Here is a 12,613-nt window from a genome sequence, read left to right on the forward strand (position 1 = left end):
TTTCGGTATAATTTGGAGTAAAAAGGTAAAATGGTAATTTTGCCACGCAGAATAAAAAAATTTAATTTTTGAAAGGATTTTGATCAAATTTAATTATTTGGAGTGTGAAATGAATATGAGGAGTGAAAATTATGCATTATGGCAAATTTTCAATTTTTGGGGCAAAAATGTAATTTTTGATAAGTTTGGAGGCAAAGTGTAATTTCGAAAAATTTGCTCCACCAAAACTTTGAAAAAATCTGGAAATTTCACTTAAGACTTGGATAAGTCAAAGGGAATGCATGGTGGAAAAAGTAAGACAAGTGGATGGCTAAAAAAAAAATAAATTAATAAAATATTTAAAATATGAATAAAATAATGTTATTTCATTAAACAATAAAAAGGCATAAAAAAATCAGCCCATAACCCATTCTTCTTCTTCAACATTCGGCCAAGCAAGAAACAAGAGAGAGAAAGGAGAAAATAAAACCCTAGCCAAGAAATTTAAAGGGAAAATAAGTGGAAATTCAACAATCAAGTGAAAAATGGTAACATTTCTTAAATTTGTCTTGTGCTTTACCTTTCCCATGCATTTCCCATCATTTTTCATGGTTGAATCATGTGATTTGAGGATGATTTCAATTCTGGTCATATGGGTTTAGAGAGAGAAAGTTGTTAGATAAATTTGATTTTGAGCTATGTTAGTGTTTAGTGTTAGTGTAGCATGTTTATGAGTAAAACAACAAGAAAAATATTTATCTTCTCCATGAATTTCCCTAGGCCGAATCTAGCCAATGGTATGTGAGGATGAGGTTGACTTTATTTTAAGAGAATTGGGTGAAAATATGATGTATTATGAGATTGGAAATTAAATGAGAATTTTCGGTGCAATAAATTGAAATTTTTACCCACTAGGGATAAAAGCGTAATTTATAGTTCGGACTGATAAATTGGACCAAATTCACAGTCATTGAGGTATTGTGGATATAATTGGATAATTGAAATTGAAATAGATGGAATTAGAGTCGAATTGGGGATTTTAGGAATTTACACCATGTATAGGCGAGTTAGGTCGGACACCGCAATTAAGCGATTGTCTAGACATTTCAAATCCTATCTAATGCATACGCATGGATAAGAGCCTGAAATAATTTATGATAAATTGACACAATTTATTGAATTTTGTGTCATGGATTATGGATAGGTGGTGAGTCAATTGTTTCGGGTAAGAGACTGCACCCAAGGGCGGAAGATAGGAGTATTTCTACTCCTAATACTGTGAGTAAACTTATTATCATCTTAATTATCTAGAGTAGTTTTATACAATTGTATGATTTTATGGAAAATGGGTTTAAATGGTAAATTGCTATGTTTTAAGAGAAATTGTGATTTTATAAAATGATGTTATAAATTTTCTAAAAAATTGAATACTGGTTTTGAAATAGAGTAATTGGAGACTGCCTACTTGTGTTGCAAATTTATGGTTTTGAATTGAATGGCTTATGATAATAAATGAGCATGAATGGCTAAACTGATTTTGGTGTTAGAATTATTTATACTATGTATTCAGCGTTGAGAGGCTAGGTTGCGATAAATTGCCATGTAATGCTAGAATGAATTTTATTGATTGGTGGATTATATATTAATTATTTATTGCAGAGGGGGTTCCGTGGATCAGCCTATTAGAGGGGCACGGTAAACTCCATTATATTGTTACCTCGAATGGAGAGGCGCGTAGGGTATCTCCTGGGGTAAAGCTTAGGGTTCACTTCACGCCAAATCACCACGTGAAGGGGAACTCAGCCAACGCCAAGGAACGGCTATATTTTCTTAAACTAAAAATATATTTTAAGTGTATACAAAAATTTTAACAGCCTTGGCGGACTCGGTTGGATGCCCTGCGCAAGGTATCATCGAGTATGAGTTTTGGCACGAGCCAAAGTTTTAAGAAATTCATAAGCCAAGTTGATTACTCGATTTATATGGATTGATTTTATTTGGTTGAAATGAACTGAAAGGTAATGAAATTACAGTATGATTACTTGTTTTAATTGTCTCCATTTACTCGGCTTTAGATACTTTAGATGGTATCTGCTTACTCACTGGGATTATAAAATCTCACCCCTTATTCTTATACATTTTTCAGGCTCAGGACAGTTTGTAGATAATCGAGTAGGACGAGAACTAAGCTCGGAACTACATTATAGAAAGTAAGAGTTCACAGTCTTACATCCTCTTGGTCAATTGGGGCCCACGTGTCATTGCAGATCAAAACTTATATTTTGGTTATCTGTATTTCTATTCGTACAATTTTTACTTTACTTACATGTGAGAAAAAATTATTTACGAATATTTCTATAAAAATTTATTTTATGAGAAAATAGAATATTTTATTGATTATTTTTGAATAGTACTAGTTATTAACAATTTGCTTTCAAATGAATGTTTTAGATACTTAATTTGTTTTAAAATCATTAAATATATATTTTCTGCTTACCTACTACATTTTTAGCAAGTTTTGAGATTTTTGACAAAAAATTACGAAAATGCCCCTATGAGCTAGAAAATAATATTTTATTGTTCTTATTTGAAAATGACTTATGATTTTTTTTAAATACGAGATTTAATAATTGTTGCTCATCGGGGAGATGCGGAAGTTGATGCTAAGCCTTGCGGGTTTTCGATCGGCATTCGGGGTGAAGAATGTCTATCGAGGCCTCGCGGCGGTTGTCACGGGCCCGATGGGGAGTTTCGGGTCGTGACAATTTAGATTGGTATCAGAGCATGGTTTAAAGATCAGATATTTTGATTTTAAAGCTTTGGATTTTAAAGTTTATGATTTTAAGGTTATTTTAAGGAATCTACACTGACACTGCGTGGCCCCAAGTCCAGTTAAGTTAAGATAAGTTAAGTTAGGTTAGATTGAATAGAATGTATGCATCTTCATATAGAAATCTACCTACTTTTGAGATGCATAAATAATTAAACAATTACTATTTGATTGCATATAGGTTTTGAGGTGCACTGGTGACATACACACCATGTCTAGAAGAGGTGGTAGTCTCGATACCTCTCATAGTGATAGCGAGGGATCTCTAGATTCTACGGCTAGAAGCAAATGGCACCTTGATACAGGTGATTCGAAAGGTGGTCCATCCTGAATTCCTGATAATAGAATTCTTAAGAACTTATCAGAATGGGTTCATAATAAGGGGAGCTTCGAGAGTAGCAAGAATTTTGAAAGTGAGAGTAACTCCAATACATCGAAAATTGAACAAGATTTCCTTTCGGAACAACCTGGAGAGCACCCTAGAGAATGGACGAGGGAAGAAATTGCAAGGGGATATATTTGTTCTAGGAAGAGTGTGACAGTAGTTCGACACTTTCCACCAGGCTGTGGGAGAAATGTAAGGGGACAACCAGAAAAGGATAAGGAGAAAGTAACAGTGGCAAGTAAACCCCTTAGAAAAGTGTCAAGTGTACGACATTTTCCTCCCGGTTGTGGAAGAAATGCTGCACCGGTGAGTGATGAAGAATATAGGAGAATACAACAAGCCTGGATTGAGGAGCAAAGGAAAAAATCTCAGGAGGAGGAAAACCCGGAAGAGAATCTTTAGGAGGACTCGGAGTAGAATCTTTCGATAAGATCAGATTAAGATGATGATCCCAAGGACATGTAATATTTTCGTAGGATTTTACACTACCTGAACTCTAAGTAGATGTTATGTAAAAGAGATAATAATTATCTATACAAAGAAGTAAAAATAGTTTGGCTTTTAAAGTATAGGACTATAATGTATTATAAAATGGCTTTTTAAGTAACTGAAGGTATATGAGAATCTTTAGTATGATAGAGATAAATTGGTAATATAATTATTGAGGAAGGTTATAGAAGGAAGCAATAAGGTTATAAATGACATTCGGAATGGATAATGTGATTAAGTTAATGATTGTAATTTAAGCATGAAGGGGATTATTCAGTGATGTTATGACACTATGAGATAATAGTTGGACACAAATATAACCCAATGAAGTTGAATGATGGAATATAGGGAATATAAAATTTTGATTCAGTAAGGATTGTGAGAATAAAGTAAGGAGGAAGCTGAGCTATTTTCGTAGTTAATTATACCAAAAGTCAATAAGATTACTAGAGTATAAGACAAAGAAGATAATTGGATAGGGATGACAATAAATTTGAGGAAAGTTGTAGATAGTAAGCAACTTATGTGTAGAGTGGTATATGTATCATGAATTTATTACACTGTATGGAAAGGATGTTTTGAGGTGGAATTTTATGAATGTTGATAAAAGTTAAAAGATGACATGAGATGAAAGTATTAATCTAGCTTAATGTGTATGACAAGAAAATAGAAGGTACCTATGCTTATGGAACTCATGATATATATCTAGAAAGGAAACCACTGGTTGAGAATGATTGATGTGGTGACTTTGAAAGCAGACAAATAGCTTTGATGAGAAAATTTCTAATAGCTACAGTACTTCAGCATTGACTGTTCAACGTTATACTGCTCTGAATACCTCACGCCTATGATACATGAGTAAGATGGGAGTGACACGATAATGAGCTTACAAATTGAATTTTGGTTGTTGGTCATTGTGTTTTGTTATCTGGGAGTCTTAAATATTCTGGAGAATGTTTACCCAAATGAATTGAAAAACTTCTTTATTGCGTTGTATATGGGCATATAATTAAAAAAAAAATTGAAAGATTCTTGAGATGACTATATTGAGATGAGATACCAAGTAATGAAAGTGTGAAGGAAAAATTACGAGACTGGTATAGAAAATCAGTTTATATAGAATATCATTACGAGAATTTGTAATATCTGTTTTGATACAGTAAAATGATAAGGGTTAGTAACAACATGAGGCTAATTGTGTTGCACCCTAGAAACCTATGAAGATAAGTTAGGGATTGAATGGATGAGTACGTATTTATATATCTTTAAGATTAAGTGTTTTAGGAATACATAAACATCTTTGAGAAGAGATTCTAATCATACACAACAAGTATGAAACGTAAAATTTTTAAAACTTGCTGAGAAGCCTAACGGCTAAATCACAAGTTAAGGAATCACATGCTGTGAGACATAAATTGTAAGATAGATATTCCCAAGGAAATACTTAAGAGAAGTTTTACTCTGGATCTCGTTAAAGCAAGCACTAAGTTATGTAATTATAAAAAAAGAAACTGTAAGCTGAGAGTGATATTAGTATTAATATTGAAAAATACTTGAGGAGAATCTAGTTTTAAGTTTTACAATTTCAAGTACAATTTATAGATTGGTTAAGGAAGAATGATGTTATGTTCATATGAAGGAGTGGAACAAAGGATGATAGAAGTTGACCTTGAAAATGAAGTCAAATAATGAAACTTTCCTAATATATTATGGAAATTGGAATTCGAAAATGCTTGAGGCATACCTGATTCAAATGGGTTCGAGTCTTAAGTGACAAATCAATATCGTAATGCAAGAAAGATACAAGGTAATATAGAGGCATGAAAGATGATTAAGGACAAAAGGATGACTCTTAGGAATTGTGGTATTGCATGAGATGCAATGATCAAGTTGAGATAAATCTTTGAGGCATCAATAGGATTATAAAGCATACACGCATAATGGATTATAATTCAATGGAGATGACATTGTGATGAATGATATATAGTATAAGGAAACTCAAACATATGGTTGGAAATGATATGAATGATATGAAGTTATACACAAGTATAATAAGAAGGTTGACATGCACTATAAGAGTTATTATATTGAAACTAGGATTGGGATACGGATGAATAAAGGGGGAATGTAGTCCAAGGCATGTGAACACATGGATTCTTATATATAAAGAGAGATGTTGACATTTGAAAATGCATGCATCTATGTATATATGAAATTGATAATTTTACTAACTAAAGTAAAGAATGGTTCTCAGTAATTGGGAGATTTTGAAATAGTGTCCAGAGAGGTCAGTGAGCTAAAGTGTTAACGGACATGCAATGAACGATTAAAGTTATGAGTGACTTTGAAGGTAAACCTTGGATTGTTTAAGTTCTTAATGGAACTCTATTAAAGGAAGTGTATAGACCAGTATAAGATGGATGAATCAAAGTTGAGAAATTTGGTACGGAGCGAATTAATAAAATGATTATTAGGTATACATAAGTAAGTATGATATGTGATCGAAATCAGTATAATTGAGGTGAAGTTATGGTTCAAATTTAATAATGGTGATAAAGGCATGCTTAGTGTCTCGATATAAGAGATCATGGTTGTGAAAAGTATTACTGATCCAATTCCAAAGGATGATAATTGCCATAAATAAAGCATTTAATTGAACTGAAGGTGAACGAGGTGAATAAATTGAATGTCCCTATAGAAGGAACAATGAGTAGGATCATAGAAGGAGATTGATAACGCAACATCGACGGGAATTCGAGGATGAATTCTATTTAAGTGGGAGAGATTGAAATACCCCATACTTTGATATGGTGATAAATAAAGTTGATTGAATGCAAATTGAGGTCAATTAAAATGTTTAAAAGTGATAAAAGACGAAAGGAGTAGTTTAGGATAAAATATTTTGCAAGTGAGAAAATAACAATAAAATAATAATAATTTTATCGGAGGAGAATTTGTGAGATAAAAGACGATTCGAAAGTCAAGTGATGCATTATAAGGTATTTCACGTATCAAGGAGACAAGATAAAATTTTTTTAAAATATTAATATTTAGCCGGATGTCGAAATCAGTCATGAAAAAGGATCATATGGTTGATCCAAGTGGGGGAGAAGATGACAAGCCCGACTCTATAAAAATATTTGTCATGACATACATGTGATGGATAGCATGTTGGCATGCTAAAAGAGTCCCAAAAAAAATTTACAAAAGTCGATATTGTATCTAAAGGTACAACAAAGTTGAGATAAACCTCAAACTAGATCAAATAGAGAATTTACGATGAAATTAAGAATTTTAAAGTCCCAGAATGGTTTAATATGGTGATTCGGAGTTCAAGGATGAATTTGGAGTCCAACCAAAATTTTCATTATCTAGGGGTAAAATGGTCATTTGATACCTGGGGACAAAATGAGAATTTTTAGAAAAGATTTTTGGCCCCATTTGACTTATTGGAGTAAGATTTGAGGTTTAGAAGTGAAAAATTTTAATTTCGATATAATTTGGAGTAAAAAGGTAAAATGGTAATTTTACCACGCAGAATAAAAAAATTTAATTTTTGAAAGGATTTTGATCAAATTTAATTATTTGGAGTGTGAAATGAATATGAGGAGTGAAAATTATGCATTATGGCAAATTTTCAATTTTTGGGGTAAAAATGTAATTTTTGAAAAGTTCGGGGACAACGTGTAATTTCGAAAAATTTGCTCCACCAAAACTTTGGAAAAATCTGAAAATTTCACTTAAGACTTGGATAAGTCAAAGGGAATGCATGGTGGAAAAAGTAGGACAAGTGGATGGCTAAAAAAAAATGAATTAATAAAATATTTAAAATATGAATAAAATAATATTATTTCATTAAACAATAAAAAGGCATAAAAAAATCAGCCCATAACCCATTCTTCTTCTTCAACATTCGGCCAAGCAAGAAACAAGAGAGAGAAAGGAGAAAATAAAACCCTAGCCAAGAAATTTAAAGGGAAAATAAGTGGAAATTCAACAATCAAGTGAAAAAAGGTAACATTTCTTAAATTTGTCTTGTGCTTTACCTTTCCCATGCATTTCCCATCATTTTTCATGGTTGAATCATGTGATTTGAGGATGATTTCAATTCTGGTCATATGGGTTTAGAGAGAGAAAGTTGTTAGATAAATTTGATTTTGAGCTATGTTAGTGTTTAGTGTTAGTGTAGCATGTTTATGAGTAAAACAACAAGAAAAATATTTATCTTCTCCATGAATTTCCCTAGGCCGAATCTAGCCAATGGTATGTGAGGATGAGGTTGACTTTATTTTAAGAGAATTGGGTGAAAATATGATGTATTATGAGATTGGAAATTAAATGAGAATTTTCGGTGCAATAAATTGAAATTTTTACCCACTAGGGATAAAAGCGTAATTTATAGTTCGGACTGATAAATTGGACCAAATTCACAGTCATTGAGGTATTGTGGATATAATTGGATAATTGAAATTAAAATAGATGGAATTAGAGTCGAATTGGGGATTTTAGGAATTTACACCATGTATAGGCGAGTTAGGTCGGACACCGCAATTAAGCGATTGTCTAGACATTTCAAATCCTATCTAATGCATACGCATGGATAAGAGCCTGAAATAATTTATGATAAATTGACACAATTTATTGAATTTTGTGTTATGGATTATGGATAGCTGGTGAGTCAATTGTTTCGGGTAAGAGACTGCACCCAAGGGCGGAAGATAGGAGTATTTCTACTCCTAATACTGTGAGTAAACTTATTATCATCTTAATTATCTAGAGTAGTTTTATACAATTGTGTGATTTTATGGAAAATGGGTTTAAATGGTAAATTGCTATGTTTTAAGAGAAATTGTGATTTTATAAAATGATGTTATAAATTTTCTAAAAAATTGAATACTGGTTTTGAAATAGAGTAATTGGAGACTGCTTGCTTGTGTTGCAAATTTATGGTTTTGAATTGAATGGCTTATGATAATAAATGAGCATGAATGGTTAAACTGATTTTGGTGTTAGAATTATTTATACTATGTATTCAGCCTTGAGAGGCTAGGTTGCGATAAATTGCCATGTAATGCTAGAATGAATTTTATTGATTGGTGGATTATATATTAATTATTTACTGCAGAGGGGGTTCCGTGGATCAACCTATTAGAGGGGCACGGTAAACTCCATTATATTGTTACCTCGAACGGAGAGGCGCGTAAGGTATCTCCTGGGGTAAAGCTTAGGGTTCACTTCACGCCAAACCACCACGTGAAGGGGAACTCAGCCAACGTCAAGGAACGGCTATATTTTCTCAAACTAAAAATATATTTTAAGTGTATACAAAAATTTTAACAGCCTTGGCGGACTCGGTTGGATGCCCTGCGCAAGGTATCATCGAGTATGAGTTTTGGCACGAGCCAAAGTTTTAAGAAATTCATAAGCCAAGTTGATTACTCGATTTATATGGATTGATTTTATTTGGTTGAAATAAACTGAAAGGTAATAAAATTACAGTATGATGACTTGTTTTAATTGTCTCCATTTACTCGGCTTTAGATACTTTAGATGGTATCTGCTTACTCACTGGGATTATAAAATCTCACCCCTTCTTCCTATACATTTTTCAGGCTCAGAACAGTTTGTAGATAGTCGAGTAGGACGAGAACTAAGCTCAGAACTGCATTATAGAAAGTAAGAGTTCACAGTCTTACATCCTCTTGGTCAATTGGGGCCCACGTGTCATTGCAGATCAAAACTTATATTTTGGTTATCTGTATTTCTATTCGTACAATTTTTACTTTACTTACATGTGAGAAAAAATTATTTACGAATATTTCTATAAAAATTTATTTTATGAGAAAATAAAATATTTTATTGATTATTTTTGAATAGTACTAGTTATTAACAATTTGCTTTCAAATGAATGTTTTAGATACTTAATTTGTTTTAAAATCATTAAATATATATTTTCTGCTTACCTACTACATTTTTAGCAAGTTTTGAGATTTTTGACAAAAAATTACAAAAATGCCCCTATGAGCTAGAAAATAATATTTTATTGTTCTTATTTGAAAATGACTTATGATTTTTTTTAAATACGAGATTTAATAATTGTTGCTCACTGGGGAGATGCGGAAGTTGATGCTAAGCCTTGCGGGGTTTCGATCGGCATTCGGGGTGAAGAATGTCTATCGAGGCCTCGCAGCGGTTGTCACGGGCCCGATGGGGAGTTTCGGGTCGTGACACTAGGAGAGAGAATTTGATGATGATTTAGATAGATTTTTAAGATATATGGATGTTTTTAGTGATTTATGGTGTTAAGTGTAAGAATTAAGCTTGAAATTCACATATTCCTCATGAGTTCATCATTGGCTGAATCTTCCTTGTAGAGTGTTGATGGTGGATTTGATTTTATTTCAAGTGAATTGGTTAGGAAATGATGAATTATGGTGAGAAAATCAAGTAGGAAAAATCATAGTGTTGATGCACTCACCATGGCCGAAATTCTCAAGAAGAAATGTAAGGATGATTTTGCCATATTTAAAGTTATTTAATTTGTGTTTGATGATTTGGAGTATTGCGAGAAAAATGGAATTATTTGGAGTTGAATTGGATGTATTGGCCAATTAATCGGGTGATAGATCGAATTAGGCAAATACCGTTTTATTTAGATACATAACTGAATTTATATTGAACACCGTATTTAGATAGTTACCCGAGTATTTCACATCTCATTTCATGCATTAGTATAGAGCCTGAATTGGTTTTATAACAATTTAGCACAAATGTAGTAAATGGCTTATTGTGCATTATGTCTAGATGGTGAGCATTCTGGCAAAAGTAAAGAGATAGTACCCGATGATCACGATTTGGAGTACTCGAAATTCGACTCCCGAAATAGTGAGTACCCTTACTATCATCTTAATTATCTAAAGTAGTTTTTATCCATTTTTGTGAATTTTATGGAAAATGAGTTTAAATGGTAAATCTTTATGTTTTATAAACAAAAAGTGATTAAATGAAATGATTTTATAAAATTGTCTTGAAATTGAATGATGGTTTTGAAAATGGAGTAATTGGAGACTAATTGTTGTGTTGTAAATTATGGTTTGAATTGAATGGCTTATGATAATGTGGGCATGAGTGGCTGGATTTGGTAAATGTGCTGAAAATGTATGAATTGTTGATTTGCCTTGAGAGGTTGTAAAATAAAATAATTGCCATGCCATGCTATTGCAAATTTTATTGAATTGGTGGGTTATATATTGGTCGCTGTAGTAGACGGGTTTCGTGAACCAGCCTATTAAAGGGGCACGGTAACCCTATTATATTCTTACCTCAGTATGAGAGGCGTAGATGGATAACTCCTAAGGTTAACACTTTAGAGTTCACTTCACGCCAAACCACCACGTGAGGGTGAACTCAGCCAACGTCAAGGAACGACTATGTTTTCAAAATAAAAACATGATTTATGCATACATGACTTTTCAATAGCCTTGGCAGACTCGGTTGGGATAGCCCTCGGCCAAGGTATCCTTGATAACTGAGTATGATAATGATTTTGGCACGAGCCAAACTTTTCAAGAAATCATAAGCCACGTTGTTTATTTTGGTGAAATGAATCTATTTTTTTTTATTAAAATGAGTTCGAAATGTTGAGAATCATTTTTATGCTAATCTATTTTATCTGTCTCCATTTACTCAGCTTTAGATATTTTAGATGGTATTTGTTTACTCACTGAGATTATATAATCTCACCACCCTCCTTTCCACCCATTTCAGGCTCAGGATAGTTGGTAGATAGCTCACTTTGTTGAGGGCTACAATTGGACTTGAATCCTAAAAAACTGTAGGTTTACCGCTTTTGATACTTTTGGTCATTCGTGGGCCCACGTGTCATTGTAAATTAAATTTTATACTTTGGTTATCTGTATTACAGTATGTATGAATTTATTTAGCTTTTACGCTACAAAAATTATTTACCGGTAACTCTATAAATATTGTTTTATAAGAAAATAGAATATTTTATTGAATATTTTTATTATATTCAAATAGTCATAATTTCATTTTAAATGAAGGTTTTACATGTTTAAACTTATTTTTGATTATGAATTATGTGTTTTATACTCGTATACTACATTTTTAGCTAGTTTCGAAATTTTTGAAGAAAAATGACCAAAATGCCCCTGTGAGACAGAAATAATTTTTTTTATTGATTTAAGTTGGAAATAGCTTAAAATCTTTTAGAACATAATATTTGGCAATGGTTACTCATAGGGGAAATGAGAAACTGATATTAAAGCCTTGCGGGGTTTAGGTTGACATTTCAGGTAATGAGTGTCGATCGGGACACCGTAGCGGTTGTCACGGGCTCGAGGGGAGTACCGGGTCGTTACATTCACTCTTTTGGAAACCAAGGAATTTCAAATCCACCCAAGAAATGTGTTTTTTATAAGATCAAGCATTAAACCTTCACAATGGCTTTTCACAGATCAACTAACAACCTTTACAATGGTTTTTCACAAGCTTAACCAAAACCCTCAACAATGCCTTTTAATGAAAGCAAACACAACCCCTAACAATAACTTTTCACAAGAGCAAATACAACCCTAAAAAATAGCTTTACAAAGTTAAGCTAGAACCTTTGCAATGCTAAGAAGTTTAAGCTTGGGTGTGAATAAAAGAAATATTTTCTCAAGGATTTAAAAATGAATGATTTTTCAAAGATTGATGGAAGACTACGATGAAGGTTAGGGAGGGAAAATAAGAATTAATATTTCTTTAAGGTTTTCAAGTGAGTGTTGGTCTGCTCCTTACTTCCAAATGACTTAAAGGCAACCTTTTATAGCTGAAGTGAAGTTTGGAGCCATTAGACACAAGTTTGAATTAAATTTGGCCATTGTTGAAATTTAAGGGTCATCTACAATGCTCCTAAGGTCAATTAT

Source organism: Theobroma cacao, chromosome 6 (genome assembly GCF_053813885.1).
Source record: "Theobroma cacao isolate CCN51 chromosome 6, ASM5381388v1, whole genome shotgun sequence".
Taxonomy (NCBI): domain Eukaryota; kingdom Viridiplantae; phylum Streptophyta; class Magnoliopsida; order Malvales; family Malvaceae; genus Theobroma; species Theobroma cacao.